The following is a 17490-nucleotide window of genomic DNA, read 5'->3' as shown; positions in this document are numbered from 1 at the left end:
AATAAATGGGTATACAATCTCGTCATCAGAAGTGCTCCAAATGAAGAAACTCAACAAATTGGATTACCATGGAGATCCCAGAGATCTATTTCTTTTTAAAGAATTTTTGTTAATTTCAAATCCATATGCTTTGCCCAAAGCTTAGTGGTAACTCATAAGGGCACCCACGTTGTTTTAAAACTTTGTTTATTCTTAATAAAAGTCGTGTTTGCATTCAATTTAAGATCATTTTTTCTTTCAGTCCCTTTCTTTTCAAAATGGCAATATTTTCATATACACTTCTCATTTAATAAACAAATGTTATATCTTCTCCTAAATCAATTGGTAACAATGCTGCTATCGTCCTGTATGACCGTGATCCTCTGATTAACCAAGCCGAAGGGGATGGTGAGGAAGATTATGAACTCCTTGAAGAGTTAGCTAACACATGATTCAGAGACAATACAACCACACCAAGAAGCGATCAGGGTAGTCAACCTTAGCACTAAGGAAAACAAGAAAGAGGTTAAAATAGAGGTGCTTTGGAAAAGGATGAATGTCTGCGCAAATGCACAAACATTTTTCGCTTGGTTATATCAAAACATGCCATGCCCTGACCCTAGTACTGGGGAAAACAAAACTGACACCCGAAGAAGATTTCCCACTAATTACACAAAGCTTAACAGAATCAAACATTACACTCAAGGTTCATGGAGAAGTCTCACAATTCAACATAAGTCTTCTAGTAGTTACAAAATATCCACAACAAATTACAAATAGCAAAGGAAGACGACCAAGTCTGTACATGGGGATTATCGAAATTTAAAAACAAATATGATTGTCTATTACCTCGCATCAAAGTACGGGTAGATAGCACATCCCGATACCCTATATTCTCACTCGTGGATATAATCAAATCAAGAATGACTATGAAAACACGAAGATGACTTCTTCTTCAAATCCTTGGGGCACGGTTTGGTATAACATAATACACTGCAGAAAATGGGGGCAACCATGGTTCTCTTTATTGGCATAAAACAATACTCAAGAAAATTCAATCACCACGAGTACTCACAAAAATTGAGCTTGGAGAATCCAAATTGGCGCAGGGACGACTCAATCTAAGGCGAAACTCATCAAAAGAAAACACTTAGTTATCTTATGTCAGGGGAAATTATATCAAGAACAATGAGAGAAAACCTTTTACAAAAGAACTCTCAAATACAAAAGACAACTTGATGTTGGATAAGACTTTACTACCTCGACTCAATACGCACGAAGAATAAAGGCTCAACTACAAAAGCCTTATCATACCAATAAGACCTTCGTTTAAGGAGTTTCAACACTAACAACAACGAACGGTGGAGATTGGATATAGCAACTGTTATACCCCAAAATTTGCCCACATATTTTTCAAGAAAACTCCAATCTGAAAATTAAGGGTCTCATATGATCATGGATTTTTATTTCAACAAATATCCTAACATATGAAACACTTAGTTTTTAGAATTTTTCTTATACAGTAACTTGGCTTACAGTGGAATTTATTCTTACGCAAACGCCAAATACTGTTCTTTACTTCACAAATACTATTTATTTATTTTACAGATAAATAGTACTAACACAGTTCATGCAGGGTTAAATCTTTTTGCAGGCGCAAAAGCAGGAAACTCACACTGTACTGGTAACAATTGTTTTTGTTTTCCCACTAACTTTTGTACTATATTCCATTATTTTCAAAATCTTTTCAAATCTCTTTTTCAAAAATCAAATCTTAACTTGTGTGTTTTCTGCCAGTCAAATATTTCTATTTCTGTGCAGTAAACAATTTTCAGGTTATTATCGGTAATTTTGCCCGCATACTGTAAATATCTGTTATTATGTTTCTGTTTTCTAACAAGTCATGTAAATAAATTTTTCATGCTTCACATATAACAAAAACAAAAATAACAACAAAAAAAGAAAATTAACTTTGACAGTTGATTTTTTCACTTTAACTGCTGCTTCAGTACACGAACAGTCGGTTGACAGACAAACTGCAGACGGTACAATTCACAGTGATTTGTACAATCAATCAAATCAATCATTCACAATTCAAATTTCCAAGATTTTTGTGTTAGAAGTCTTCTGAATATCACATGATTAGCAGAAACTCAGCACTGCACAAAAATCAGGTACGCTTAACTGTCTCCTACACAAACAGTCCCTAATCAGGGTTTTTCTTGTTTTTACAGGAGCAACAAGTTTTTGAGAGCTCAAATGGATTTCATACACATCCATATATCTCAAAGTACCATCATACAAATTTTCAAACTTCAATTCACTCAGACGCACCGTCAGCAGCTCAAACAGTCAACAGACGACCCGTTTGACCAAAAAAGTCAACTGACAGTCAAAAATGAAATTTTTTGTCAAAGTCCATATTTTGTCAAAGGATTCAACATTTGATCATTGGATGATCACAATTCATCAAGGAAAGATCAAAAATCAACAAAACCCTAAGATTCAAAATTAGGGTTTTTACCTGAAAAGTCAACTCAACTTTGACTGATCATAACTCTCTCATCCTTCATCCAAAAAATGTCAACCAAAGCTCATTTTGAAGGAAATTCAATTATCTTTCAAATGCAATTGATCCCATGGTCATAGCATTCACCATTTGAAAAATATGGCCAAAGACATTACAGGTCATTTTCAAAGTCAACAAAAAGACACTTTTTTCAAAAGGACACACAAGGAGAACCAAAAATCATTTTGACATGAAACCAAAGACATTGGTTAGAGGACTCTTTGAGGTTTCCAAAAAGTGCAAGATCTCCTTCATATGACAAAAATTGAAGGATTTACACCTTGTTGAAGTTGGCTAAATTTTGGGAAAATGCATGAAATCAACATTGCTCAAAAATGTTTTTTTTCCAAAAGATGCCAAGTTTTTGTGGTCCAAACATCTTTGCCATGTTACTATGGGCCTCCCACGACCAAGACAAAGCCCACATTTATATTATCCATTTTTGACATAATTTTATCTTATTTTAAGATTAAAATTAAAGGAAATTGCATGGATAATTGATGGCTTGATCTCCAAGTATGACACACCTCCAAAGTCTTCATTTTTCTGCAGAAAATTGATGCCCAAGACAAGAGCATTGAATGGAGTCAAGCTTGGTCAACAATTCAAAGATTTTTAATATTTTAAAAATCAAACTTTCAACAAAGACAACAAAGCTTCTTGCTTCACTTCCAAGCAGCCTTTGGGCTATAAAAGAAGCATCATACTTCAGCAAGAAGGGGGGAGACAAGTTCAGAGGCAAAGCTTAGCTCATAACACACTTGTAAACACTTGAAAATTTTCAAAGAAATTTCAAATTCGAATTTTTAATTTCAGTCCATTTTAATACAAACTAAGCATTCAAATATCATCCTTGAACATCACTAAAGCTATCTCAATCAATTGCAAGCTCTGAAACTACTTGAATCAAGCACTACAGGTCACGATTCATTCAAAGTAAAACTTGTCAAAATCTCATAACACACGCATATCTAACACGATGTAGACCTATATTTGAACTTGGTGTGGTGTGTAGATCATTTCTGGAACTTTAATTGAGTTTTAGATGCTTACACATGAAGTTACCATTTTAGGGTTTCACGACTTCAAAACGGGGGTTTCCTTTTAAGGCAAAATCAGAAGAAAATAAGGCCATAGTTGTGTTCAGTGGATCATTTGCAGTTGATCCATGGTCTCATATTATATTTATCTTGCATATTTCATGATTTTTAATTTGCAGGAGCTTTAGTGACGAAAAATGACTGTAGGTAAAGGTTTTACCTACGGTTGCAGAGATTTAAACGAAGAAGATGATGCGTGGCAAGCTCTGGTTGGCCAGCCAAGCGCGCGCGTTTTTTAAATCTTTCTCTAATCACGTGTGTTGCAGGTCCACTGAATCCCATGCCCCTCACAACCAGAGCCATCTGATTTCATTTAAATCTCATCCAACGCATCACAACACGCCTGCACACCATGGACTCTCAGCCATACCACACCAGATCATATCCTTTTTATATTTTCTACTTTGATTTTAATTTTATTGCAAAATTAATTAAAAATAGTTAAAAAAATCTAAAAAAATTCCACAAAAAATATTTTAAACTTCTAAAATAATTAATTATTTTCTGAAACAAAAATATTTTATTTTTCTTCAAAATTTCAATATTTTTCATAATTAATTAGTATGTATTTATATATTTGCTTATTAATTATTTTAATTAGTCAAAAAATCAAAAAAAAAATTTGTTCTTTGTGTTAAATATTGTTTATATATCATAAACTAATTTTGTACATATTTAGGATAATTTTCTCTTTAAGTTTTAATTATTTGTGTAATTATTTGCATAATTATGTTTTAATTAACTTAAAATATCCAAAAACAAATTTCAAAAATTCCAAAAAAATTAGTTTTATTCTAAAATCAATTAACAAACATTTTGTACATATTTTTAAACTTATTTGCTAGGTTTAATCATATTTCCATCTTTTCTTTATTTTAAATTAATTAATAATGCATTAATTATATTTAAAATAAATCACAAAAATACAAAAATATGCCTTTTATTTCTTGCAATTTAAAGTTCCTAGATAAATGTATAGGATGTCAAATTCATGTAAATAGGTTAGTTTACATTTCCCGCAAAATCGATGTAATAGCGTAGATTTACTTTCCGCACTTTACATTTCTGCATTTTAATTTCCAGCACACATATAAACTGCGTGTATGTCAAAGATAAAACTGAATCGTTAGATCACTAACTTCAAAGATAAATATCTGAATCCAATCACAATCACATTTGCACCTCTTAGGGTAACCCCTTTTCACTCTTTTCAAAATCAAGTTACATCTCTACTGTTTCGAGTACAAAATCGAACCTTTTGTTTATATCCGACGAATGGATAGATTTTTAAAGGGAACAAGGATAAAGACCTTACAACTCAGGGTAGACCTCCTAGTTTGCTTGCTCAAAATTAAAACAAACAAAATTCTCATACACTGTTGTTTTTCAAAAAACAAATTTTCCAAAAGACAATATTTTGTATACATCCAAACACGGATCATTACAAAATTAACGATCTTTTCAAAACATCTTTCGAAAGATAAACAAGCATTTGTATATATCCGCACAAGGATCATTACAAATTCTATTTGCAAAGGTATTTCAAAAACACAGGTAAAGCATTCCGAATCAATTGAAAAGTAAAGCAAATGAGCTAAGCAAACTAAAGAGCCCATGGATAACCATGGATACAAAGGGTGCTAACACCTTCCCTTTGTATAACCTACCCCCTTACCCAGAATCTCTCAAAGGTCTTTTTTCTGTTTCTTTTATAAACCTTTCCTTCATTGGATAAAATAAAAGGTCGGTGGCGACTCTGTAAACTTTTTCAAAAGTGACGCGAAAGCGTCCGATCGACAAAAAAAAAGGAGTCAGTTCACGTATCCCACCCACGGAGGGGTATGGCCCGAAAGGACGGTCCACAGAACTGGCGACTCTGCTGGGGAATACAAATTCAAAATGTTTTCAAAAGGGGTTACCTTTAGAGTATAGATCATTTCGATGTTTTCAATTGTTTGATCTGATTGCTTTACTTTTCACAGGTTTGCTTGGGTACTTTGCTTGTGTGAAAGATTCTAACCCGAATCTCGAGATACCTTAAGTATATGACAATAGACCAAGGAAACTGTACGGCATGTACCGATACAGTTGATCTGGTAGTCATCGTTAGTGTGATACTTTGGTTTATACTGATGTCCCTTGAAAGCGATCAAGGAGTATATTAGGCTTCCGAAGTGTCGTTAACACTAATTTGTCTTAGAACCTTTTAGTTGAACTTGACTTGTGGCCTATTAAGTGGCTAGCTTTGAAATTGATCGAAGCTAGTTATCCTCGAGGAATATTCTTGATCGGCCGTCCGAGCGCCGTATTGAGATGTTGTCTCCAAGGATCATAGAACCCGAATACTATTCTAGGACAGGTTTTCAACCAACTCAACTTCAGAGGGGAGGGTATCACCTATCAACCTCATGCAAGCCTTTAAACCTAAGGCTATTGTTTGATTTGTTTTTGTGTGCCACATGTTTGCATCATAAACACATCATTTTTCACTACACATTTCAAGGATCAAAGAGTTTACTTTGTTTTTGCAGGTAATGGCTCCCGCCACCAGAGATTACATCCGAATCAACATCTCAACGATACCGTCTGAGCTAAAAGTCTTGGTAGCAGAATTCCCCAGGAATGCTCAATTCACTGAAAAGCATGGTCACCTACTCCATTTGGTTACCTCAAAGTTTGAAGAAGACATGATACGGGTCCTGTTCCAGTTCTTCGACCCTGAACATCATTGCTTCACATTTCCTGATTACCAGTTGGTACCCACTTTGGAAGAATTCTCTGAATTAATTGGATTACCAATCCGAGATCAATTACCTTTCACTGGTTTAGAAAGAAAACCAAAACCTGAAGTCATTGCTGCTGCTTTACATCTGCAAAAGTCAGAAATCAAATCCAATTGGGAAACAAAGAGTGGAGTTGAGGGTTTGCTTGCCAAATTCTTACTGGAAAAGGCTCGACTACTGCTAGAAAACAAAAGTTATCCAGCTTTTGAAGAAGTTATGGCACTTTTAATCTATGGGTTGGTTTTATTCCCAAATCCCGACCAGTTCATAAGTGTACACATCATCAACCTTTTCCTAATCCGTAACCCGGGTACCAACATTGCTGGGAGACATCCTACACTCTCTACACACTCGTACCATGAAGAAACGAGGAACTCTCATGTGCTGTATACCACTACTGGCTAGGTGGTTTACATGTCATCTTCCCCGATCAGTACTGAGAAATGAACAAAGAGCACAATGGTCTTACAGAATCATGTCTTTATATCATTCAGATATCCGATGGAACAACTTCTTTCAAAGAGACATTACTATCATTGATCATTGTGGAGAATACCCTAACGTGCCACTCCTTGGCATTAAAGGAGGTATCACTTACAATCCCTCTCTAGCTCTACGCCAATTCGGATATGCAAGAAGCAACGGTCCTCATGACATGATTATCCGTGGCATTGTGTTTGATTACGAGAATGATTCTCACAGACACCGACGAAGATTCATACAGGCTTGGGACAGTGTCTATAGAATAGAAAGCAAAACTCTGGGGCAATGGAATTCTATTCCTATGGAACTTTACCTCAGATGGGTGCGTACTCATGCTCAAAAACTCATGATGCCCTATCCCGCTGTTCTACCTGTGACTATCAAATCAGAAGTCGAAGGTTACGAACCTCAAGTTATTCTACACCCGGATATGCCAACTGACTTGGAAGAGTTGCAAAAATCCTGGGTTCAACTCAAAGAGGAAAGAGACACCTTCAAAGAACACTGTCAGGACTATGAGAGAAGGCTATTCGAGCTCACCAGACAGCTTCAAGAAGAACAAAGAATCAACGCATTCCTAGGGACAAAGAGAAAGCGTCCACGGGAGACCTGAAGGATCATTCCATTTTATTTCTGTCTTGTAAGCCCAAATGAGGCAAATAAAAAAGAAGCAAAAAAAAAAAAAAAGAAGCAGAAAAAGAAAAAAAAAATAAATTGATTAACTAACGTTTGTTTCTTCTTTAACAAATCTAAACTCTAAGATCCTTGAAAAATTGCACACACATTTCACTTCATGCATTGCATATACATTTCATACATTGCATTCATATACATTGCATTTGCATTTCATACATTGCATACACATGGCATCCAGTCATACACATTTCATAACAGGTTCACATGACGGGTTTCTCATCTCTTCGCTGTTTATTTCAGTCAGAAGAGATGGAATCTGAGGCAAGCATCAAGAATCTCGAAGTACAGAATGCCCAAGTTCAAGTGGCAATTCTGGAACTGGCAAAGGGGCAGCAAGAGCTGAAAGCCCTGATACTCAAGAAGAAGAAGAAGCCCAAAGAATCTGCAGGCTTGAGTTACCTGAGAAGGAAGATCAAGATCCCTGTCAAAAAGATCAAAAAGCCACCAATCCCTGAAATAGTCGGTGATGGTGAACAAGAAGATAATCAAAGCAACCAGGGTTCTGCTAAACCCTCTCTCTCTTCAAATGAAGAAGAAGATCATTCTGGAGACGAACAGGATGATGACAAATACCAACAGTTGGAGGATCGTATGAAAGCTATGGAAATACAAAAAATACCTGGCTTAGATTTCAATGATCTGGGACTCGTGTCGGATGTTGTCATCCCTCCAAAATTCAAAGTTCCAACCTTTGCAAAGTATGATGGAGTTTCTTGTCCAAAACTACATTTGAGATCTTATGTGAGGAAGATACAACCTCATACAACAGATAACAAATTGTGGATTCACTTTTTCCAAGAAAGTCTGTCGGGTACACAACTCGAATGGTACTACCAGCTAGAAAATACCAAGGTTCATACTTGGGAAGAATTAGCTGCTGCTTTTTACAAACAGTACCAATACCACTACGCCAAAAATGATATATAATAGCGCTTTTTTTCACTTTCAATAGCGCTTTTAAATGCTATTAATGCTCCCGCTATTAAAAGTTGGCCACCTATAATAGCGCTTAAAAAGCGCTATTAAAAGAAGATACTTTAATAGCACTCCATATAAAAACGCTAACATAACCTGATTCACTCTTGTTTTTTTAATTGGATTTAATAGCAATTTTTATATAGGCGCTATCCTAGGCCCTTCAAGCAAACGTAGTTTAATAGCATTTACTAGAAAACGCTATTAAAAACACTTTTTTTTAATAAAAAAATAAAAATTTAAGGTCGTTCAAAAATAAGCCATTTAACTTATTTAATGAAAGGTCTAAAAATCAAATACACAATTCAAATACAAATAAAAAGTATAAAAATGATATATTTAATCATAAAAAAAAATTTAAATGAGGTTTTTTTGTTAAAAGTAAAATTGCAAATATACTTTAATTATTTGTAAAAGAATTTTCTATAATACTAAGAATAAAAATAAATTATTAAACTGTAGATGTAAAAATTATACTCATAGTGTACAATCATGTTTGAGAACAATATCTAACTTTTGCTCCATAGTCTTCTTCCATGTATTTAACTTTTGCTCCATAGTCTTCTACCATGAATATCCATTGTTTCTTTTCAAAATATCAATATTTGCTTTGTGTCTGGTTTACTAAATAGTCCAATTTTCCTGCACATTTAATACTCAATATAAGAAAATTAACTTCTATTTAAATATTATCATTTTAACTACTCATTTCCTTTCAAAACAAAATTAGCATACATTATCTACTTGGAAACACACTAAAATTAGAATAATAAAGAATATGTGGAGAATTTGATCAGTGGAAAGACTATGTGGTTATAGTATATGTACCATGATACTTCCGTGTAACTGAAATTGAAACTCCATCCCAAATTTGTGATTTATTAATCCTGCAATCAAATCAATACTTGTGTTAGTTAAATGATAAAGTTTCCCAAATTGTCTTGTCATATTTGAAAAAATAAATACAATGAGATAAATTACATAACCAAAAGTTTTCAAACCATCACCTAAACTATCAAAGTATTCCCACTATGAAGGCACATAAGAACTAAATATTTGATACCAAACAAGCAGAACAGCACCAAAAAAAAAAAACACAGAATTTAAAAAATTCTAATAGTAAAACTAGCATTTGTGGTAGGCTTCTATAGAGGAAATAAAACTAAAAAGTCTAACAACTAAAAGGATCTACAAGCAAAAAAATAATCCCAAACCAACTACAAGCTTCGAATGCAACTACTTCAACCTTGTATATGCATCATGCCAGAAAACTAAGGCCAATCAACCAAACTGAACGGATTTAAAAATTAAAAACCAGTAATCTATAGAAAGGCTAAGCCAAATTTTACACCAAAAACATGCCACTACGTGACCAAACAATAAAATGTAGAGGTCAAAAAATACCTCCAAGACTAAGAGTTAATTAATACAACATTAAACACTCGCACAACACAGAATTGAAAAACAATAAAGAAGAAACACTCATAAACAAGTTAAGGCAACCCAAAAAACCATACACCTCGGAACCTCTTAGAACAAAAACACCAACATTAAAATGAAACTATAACTAGGACGAAATCAAAGCGGAGAGTGAAGATAGAGAAAACTATAACTAGGTTATGGAAGAAAGCAAAACATGATTGATATGCTAAATGCTCATTCATCATAGTAGATAGAAGTGAACAAGAGTTTACCAAATCCTTATTGATCCTAATTGTTTATGAACATCTTCCTTTGGTCCAATATCCTTAACAAGCTCCTTGTATGCTTTCCTCTCAGCTAAATCTTCCAACTTTTTTGACCTTGCTTTCAATTCTTCACTCTTCATAACAAAGAATCAACATAAAAAAAGTTACATCCAGAAATTGATTAACAATTATATCAGTAAGTAACATAATCCGTCAAATCTTTTCCATGCCAAATCAATTTAACTAATTATATCTCAAGAACAAATTTTGAAACAAAAAACTAAAATAAAAACTGAAAATTAATTTCAATGTATGAGAATTATGAAAAACAAAAAGGGTGATGAAATTAGGGTTTGACCTTTTCTATGGGTTTAGGGATTGACAAGACGAAGCCGGTACCGGATAGGAGTCGGGTCAATTCGGGTCTGGTGGATGGGTCAGAAGCGATCCAGATAGCATGAAGTGTCTCGCACTATTTCGGCTTAGGCGAGTAGAACAGAGGAAGTTTGTCGGAATTGAGAGGAGAGAGTGGGGTCGTTGGATGCTCCGGAAAGGAAAACCCGAATGGAATTGGTGCTGAACAGGATAACTCGATCCAGGTTGAGGTGTTTTCAGTAGCCATTAGGGGTTTATCTGTAAGTGATGATGGTTAGACCCACCATTCATGCATGGGAGAGCATAACAAGCACCACTCACGCTTAATTTCCCTTTATTCAAAACCCTAATTAGAGAAAATTTTAGAATTTCAAAAACTAATTTCAATAGAGATTTGAGACAGTAGAAAGACGTACCGGATGTGGAAGTTTTTGAGATTGTGTGTACCGGATCTCGCGGTGGTAGACTTTTCAAGACCCAATTTACTCTTGGTGTCCTCGCGGAGAAGATCAGGGGTTTTGTAGAGAAGGTTGGGACAAGTAATGCTACCGTTGAAATCTAGGGTTGGGATTTGGAGAAAAGAATGAAGGTGGTTCAGTGAGGGTTAGCCTGAGTTTTTGAGCTTGATGAAGTGAAGGAGATGGTGAAGGTTAAGATAGTGAGATAGTTAAGTCATAAAGAAAAATAACAAAATTAGTGCGTTATTTTTATTTATTATATTTTTTAAAAGGAAAAAAAGAAATATCATAGTTTTTTTAAACAATACTAGTAAAGTGGAAAATATTGTGAGCGTGGATGGATCGAACACACGCGATCGACCTTCAAACGTGCGTCTCTTTTTAATAATTTATTGAAAGGCTGTAATAGCGTTTTATATAAAAGTGCTATTATTGAGACACCCCATTTATTAGCGTTTCATATAAAAGCGCTATTAAACTTAAATATTAAATTTTACTTTTTGTTCTTAATAACCTATGATAGCAATTAGAAGGAAAGCGCTATTATGACTTACCCCTTATAATAGCGCTCAAGAGAAAAGTGCTATTATTGCTTTTCATATGAAATTTGTAATAGCACTTGAAAAAAAAGCGCTATCATATTAGTGCTATTAAAGAGCAAAATTGTAGTAGTGTACAATGCTGATCTTACACCCACTCGTACTCAATTGCGAGGCATGTCTATGGGACCAAAAGAAAGTTTCAAAGAATATGCACAAAAGTGGAGAGATATGGCTGGAAGGGTTCAACCACCCTTATCTGATCGCGAACTAGTCGACATGTTCATGGGCACTTTAACTGGCCCTTTCTATAGCCATTTGCTGGGAAGTTCATCATCAGGTTTCACTGACTTGATACTAACTGGAGAACGTGTCGAAAGCGGCATTCGAAATGGAAAAATTCAAGTAGGATCCTCCTCTGGTACTACAAAAAGGCCCATCAGAAATGAGGTCAATACAGCGCAAATTCAGACAAGTCACAAAAGTGATCAGCATCAATCTGTAGGGGCAGTTATGATCTCCGCATCTGCACCTCAAAAAGATCAACAGCCAAAATATACGCATCGACCAGATGCACCAAGAAGAACTTTCACCAAAATCAACATGCCAATCTCTCAGGCATTGCAGCACTTGCTTAAAGCGGATCTGATCACATTAAGGGGTCCTCCGAAGAATGTCAATACTTCTTCTCTGAATTATCGCCCTGATGCAACATGTGCCTATCATTCAAACTGTCCAGGACATGACGCAGATCACTGCTGGGCCCTGAAAAATAAAATACAAGATATGATAGATGCTGGTGAAATTGAGTTCGATCCTCCAGAAACTCCAAATGTCATCACAGCACCTATGCCAAAGCATGACAAAACTGTCAACGCTATCCTGGACACTGTTTACATCTATGATGTGAACGAATTATCAACTCCACTCTGCGAAGTCAAAGGAAAGCTAATCCGAGCTGGTTACTTTCCAGGGTGTGACCCCGACTGCTTTTATTGCACTTGCCTGCCCAATGGTTGTGAAAATCTGAGGATGGGAATTCAAAAATGGATGGATCGCCGCATCATTATGTTTGAGAGGCTCCCTTCTATGGACGTACTGTGCGAAGTCTTTGCAAACGGGATAAGAATAGAAGACGTCTCAGTGATCTCCAGCTTACCATTCAAAATCTCTACCAAGGCTCCATTCAAACTTTCTGCTACACTCAAAGTGGCATCAGTAGTCATTACTAGACCAACTCCATTTCCATACTCCTCAGACAAAGCTGTCCCATGGGGATATGACACTAATGTTTACATTCATGGAGTTAAGCAGGATCCCTCGACTAAAGAGGACGCAACACTAACTACTTCAGCTGTAAGTAACATTGCAGGCACTAGCAAGATCACGAGAAGTGGAAGAATCTTTTCACCAGAAATTTCTCCAAATGTTGCTGCTGGTCCAGTCCGAGTCCCAGTTCCTAATCAAAATGTCAACGCTCGAGGCAAAGAGCCACAAGTTGAACAAATTCAAACCCCGGTGGAGATCACTGCTGAAGATCCATCAAAGCAAGAAATGGACGAAATATTGAAAATCATCTGCAAAAGTGATTACAATATTGTCGAACAACTGGGGCATACTGCTTCAAAAATCTCAATGTTATCTCTGCTAAAATATTCAGAAGCTCATGCTAAAGCTCTAATGAAGTTCCTTCAAGCTGCGCATGTGCCTCAAGAAATCCCAATCGACCAATTTGAGAATTGTGTCGCCAGTCTTACAGTGCCCAATGGTCTTGGTTTCTCTGATGTGGATCTAACTCCTGCTGGAAGAAATCACAACAAGGCCCTGCACATCTCTATCGAATGCAACGGCACCACTCTGTCTCATGTGCTAATAGACAATGGTTCCTCTCTAAACGTGTTACCAAAGGTAATACTGGAAAAACTTGACTTCAAAGGAGTTGTGCTACAACCAAGTGATGTGGTTGTAAGAGCCTTCGATGGGTCAACAAGAACGGTGTACGGAGAAGTTAAGCTCCCAATCAGAGTGGGCTCTCAAACTTTCGATGTTATCTTTTCCGTAATAGACGTTCTTCCAACATACTCCTGTTTACTAGGACGCCCTTGGATACATGGGGCAAACGCTGTAACTTCTACCCTGCATCAGAAGTTAAAATACCCAGTAAAAGGAAAGGTTGTCACAGTCTATGGCGAAGAAGAATATATGGTCAGTCACTTGAGCAACGACAAGTATGTTGAGATGGAGGGCGAATCCATCGAAACTCCGTATCAAGCTTTTGAGGTTGTATCTCCAGATATCTCTACCACCAAGCATATTCCTGCTACTCCAGCTACAACTATGGCTTCTCTCAAAGATGCCAAAGCCATGATTGAACAGGGTGATCGCACAGTATGGGGACAACTCCCTGATATACCCTACAAGTCCGACAAGCTAGGTCTGGGCTATAATGGTGAAAATCAAAAGAATGATCAAAATCCTCGCTCTGAAGGGTTAATATCACACTTCGCCAGCCAAGAAGTAAACGCCATTGATGATGAAGGGACATACTTGAACCACATCATTCAGCCATATCCAGACGAAATTCCACCCATTACCATGGGAATGTGGGATGCTGTGGGAGGACCAAATGACGGTTACAACTACCAGTATATCACACCTCAGAATTCTTACATTGCTCTGGAAGATCTTACTCCAACAGAAGAGGGTAATCAAAATGACGGAAGTATCACAAGTCCCGTCACTCAGCAATATCAAAATCCACCCAAAGAAGTATGGGACACGCTAGGAGAACCCAGCGGCAAATACGACTATATGGTGAAATATTCCGCTCCTCCGAGCTTTTCAACTCCCATCAAAGACATTGTCCCGACTGGATGGGACGAACAGTACGACGACAACTTCGCTCTTGAAGAAGCCAGGAAGATGCCAAACAACGAAGGTTATTTTCTGTCACAGTACACTCCTTATCAGGATGCACAAGTCTCTATTCAAAACATCATTCCTACTGCATGGGACGGCCTTATCGAGCATCTCGCTCAGCCAATAGAGGGACCTCCACCTGGATTCTCATATCCAACAAATCATCCAACCTATCTTGAGGAATTACCTACGCATTTTCCCACTAGCGGAATCAATGCTACGGAAGACGAAAAGAACAACTGCAACTGGAACAGCTGGGTGCTCCCTGCTAACAACAGTGGATTGAACAACTGGAAAGCAGAGGATGTGATCTCCTTTGATCAGGAGTAAATGCCATTTCCTGTTTTCTTTGTGTATATTGTGCAAAGATAAAAGTGGTTCCTGAACAATCGAACCATGAGCTTGAAAGCCGTGTGCCTTAGCACAACGGTCCTGCTATAAAAAGGGTTTGTCATATCATGATTATGTGCATTCAATAAAATCATGGGATGCTTGCATGTTCAAAATTTTGTGATCCTTTTTCTTTCTTTATTCGCTTTCAATTAGCTATGTTTTTCTCTTCATACACACTCACATATCTACCATGCAGATTCACATACACGCTGGATCCAGTCAATAACGACTCTGCTATTGCCCGTCATGACTTTGAAAATCCGATCTACCAAACTGAGGACGAAAGTGAGGAAGATTGTGAAGTGCCAAGAGAAATTGCAAGACTTCTAGAACAAGAAGAAAAAGCCATACAGCCTCATGAGGAGCCGATTGAGGTCATCAACTTGGGCAGTGACGAAGAAAAGAAAGAGGTCAGAATTGGGGCTGACTTAGAAAACAGTGTCAAGCAAAGACTGATTCAATTGTTGCAAGACTACGCCGAGATATTCGCCTGGTCTTATCAAGATATGCCTGGCCTTGACACGGACATTGTAGTTCATCGCCTGCCAATCAAAGAAGGAAGCACTCCGGTCAAACAGAGACTGCGAAGGAGTAAGCCTGATATGTCAAAAAAGATCAAAGACGAGGTTGAAAAACAATTCAATGCCGGATTCCTAAAAGTTGTAAGTTATCCTCCTTGGATAGCTAACATCGTGCCTGTACCCAAAAAAGACGGGAAAGTCAGAATGTGTGTAGACTACAGAGATCTGAACCGGGCAAGCCCCAAAGATGATTTCCCTTTACCACACATCGATGTACTGGTTGACAATACCGCACAATGCAAGGTATTCTCCTTTATGGACGGATTCTCAGGGTACAATCAAATCAAGATGGCACCCGAAGACATGGAAAAAACAACCTTCACAACACCCTGGGGAACCTTTTGTTACAAAGTAATGCCCTTTGGTCTGAAAAACGCCGGAGCTACCTACCAACGAGCAATGGTAACACTATTTCATGATATGATTCATCAGGAAATAGAGGTGTATGTCGATGACATGATCGCAAAATCCAACACCGAAGAAGAACATTTGAGTCATTTACACAAGCTGTTTGACAGACTCAAGAAATACAGATTGCGACTGAACCCGAACAAGTGTACCTTTGGAGTAAGATCCGGTAAACTCTTAGGTTTCATCGTCAGCAGTAAAGGTATTGAGGTTGATCCTGCCAAGGTCAAAGCCATTCAAGAAATGCCTATACCCCGTACCGAGAAACAAGTCAGAGGATTCTTGGGACGTCTAAACTACATAGCCAGATTCATTGCCCATATGACTCCTACTTGTGTGCCAATCTTCAAATTACTGAAGAAAGATCAAGTGGAAAGATGGAATGACAAATGCCAGTTAGCCTTTGATAAAATCAAAGAATACCTTCAAAAACCGCCAATCTTGTTACCTCCTGTGGAAGGCAGACCTCTGATAATGTACCTAACTGTGTTAGAAGATTCAATGGGGTGTGTACTCGGACAACATGACGATTCCGGTCGAAAGGAGCACGCAATCTACTATCTTAGCAAAAAGTTTACCGATTGTGAAACAAGATACTCACTACTCGAAAAAACTTGCTGTGCCTTAGCATGGGCGGCTCGCCGACTAAGACAGTATATGCTAAATCACACCACTTTCCTGATCTCCAAGATGGATCCAATCAAATACATGTTCGAAAAACCTGCTCTCTCTGGAAGGATTGCAAGATGGCAAATGATCCTAACAGAATATGACATTCAATACACTTCGCAAAAAGCAATCAAAGGAAGTGTGGTAGCTGATCATTTAGCTCATCAAGCAGTAGATGATTATCAGGCATTGAACTTTGACTTCCCAGACGAAGACATTATGCTAGTCAATAACTACAAACAACCAGGATCCCGATGGACTATGGTTTTTGACGGAGCTTCTAATGCGCTCGGCAATGGCATCGGAGCTGTGATCATTTCCCCCACAGGAGGTCATACACCCTTCACCGCCAAATTGTGTTTCAATTGCACTAACAATATAGCCGAATACGAAGCATGCATTCTGGGTCTCAAAGCTGCAATTGATCTAAAAATCAAATTCCTGGAAGTCTACGGAGACTCGGCCTTGGTAATCTACCAAGTCAAAGGGGAATGGGACACAAAGCACCCAAATCTAATTCCATACAAAGAACATGTGTTGAGTTTGATTCCTTACTTCGAGGAGATCACTTTCGAACACATCCCACGCGAAGAAAATCAACTAGCTGATGCCTTAGCTACCATGTCATCCATGTTCAAAGTCAATTGGGACGACGAAGCTCCTATGATCACCATTTACAGGCAAGACGAACCAGCCTATTGCAATGAGATCGATACCAAACAAATGGAAGACAAATCATGGTTCCATGAAATACAAAGGTATCTCGAAACCCAGGAGTACCCTGAAGGGGCATCTATTAACGACAGAAAGTTTCTAAGGAGATTTGCCTCCAAATTCTTCCTAAGCAATGGAACTTTGTACAAGCGCAACCATGA

At 37.3% G+C, this 17490-nt stretch overlaps 1 long non-coding RNA gene across 2 annotated transcripts; it reads right to left on the bottom strand.

Moving 5' to 3' along the window:
* Nucleotides 1–8946: 8946 nt before the first annotated feature.
* Nucleotides 8947–11328, bottom strand: LOC131625018 (uncharacterized). 2 transcript variants are annotated; one of them, XR_009290702.1, is made up of 5 exons: nucleotides 11065–11328; nucleotides 10632–10980; nucleotides 10280–10407; nucleotides 9414–9472; nucleotides 8947–9227 (listed from the first exon to the last, which is right to left on the bottom strand). It is a non-coding gene; the product is annotated as an uncharacterized LOC131625018 (long non-coding RNA). The 2 variants fall into 2 exon arrangements; XR_009290701.1 differs by having other exon boundaries at nucleotides 8983–9227; nucleotides 10632–10994; nucleotides 11065–11327.
* Nucleotides 11329–17490: the final 6162 nt, after the last annotated feature.

The sequence above is a fragment of the Vicia villosa genome, unplaced genomic scaffold (genome assembly GCF_029867415.1).
Source record: "Vicia villosa cultivar HV-30 ecotype Madison, WI unplaced genomic scaffold, Vvil1.0 ctg.000179F_1_1_3, whole genome shotgun sequence".
Lineage (NCBI taxonomy): Eukaryota > Viridiplantae > Streptophyta > Magnoliopsida > Fabales > Fabaceae > Vicia > Vicia villosa.
The sequence above is the reverse complement of the archived record's forward strand: the minus strand, read 5'-3'. Positions and strand labels throughout refer to the sequence as shown.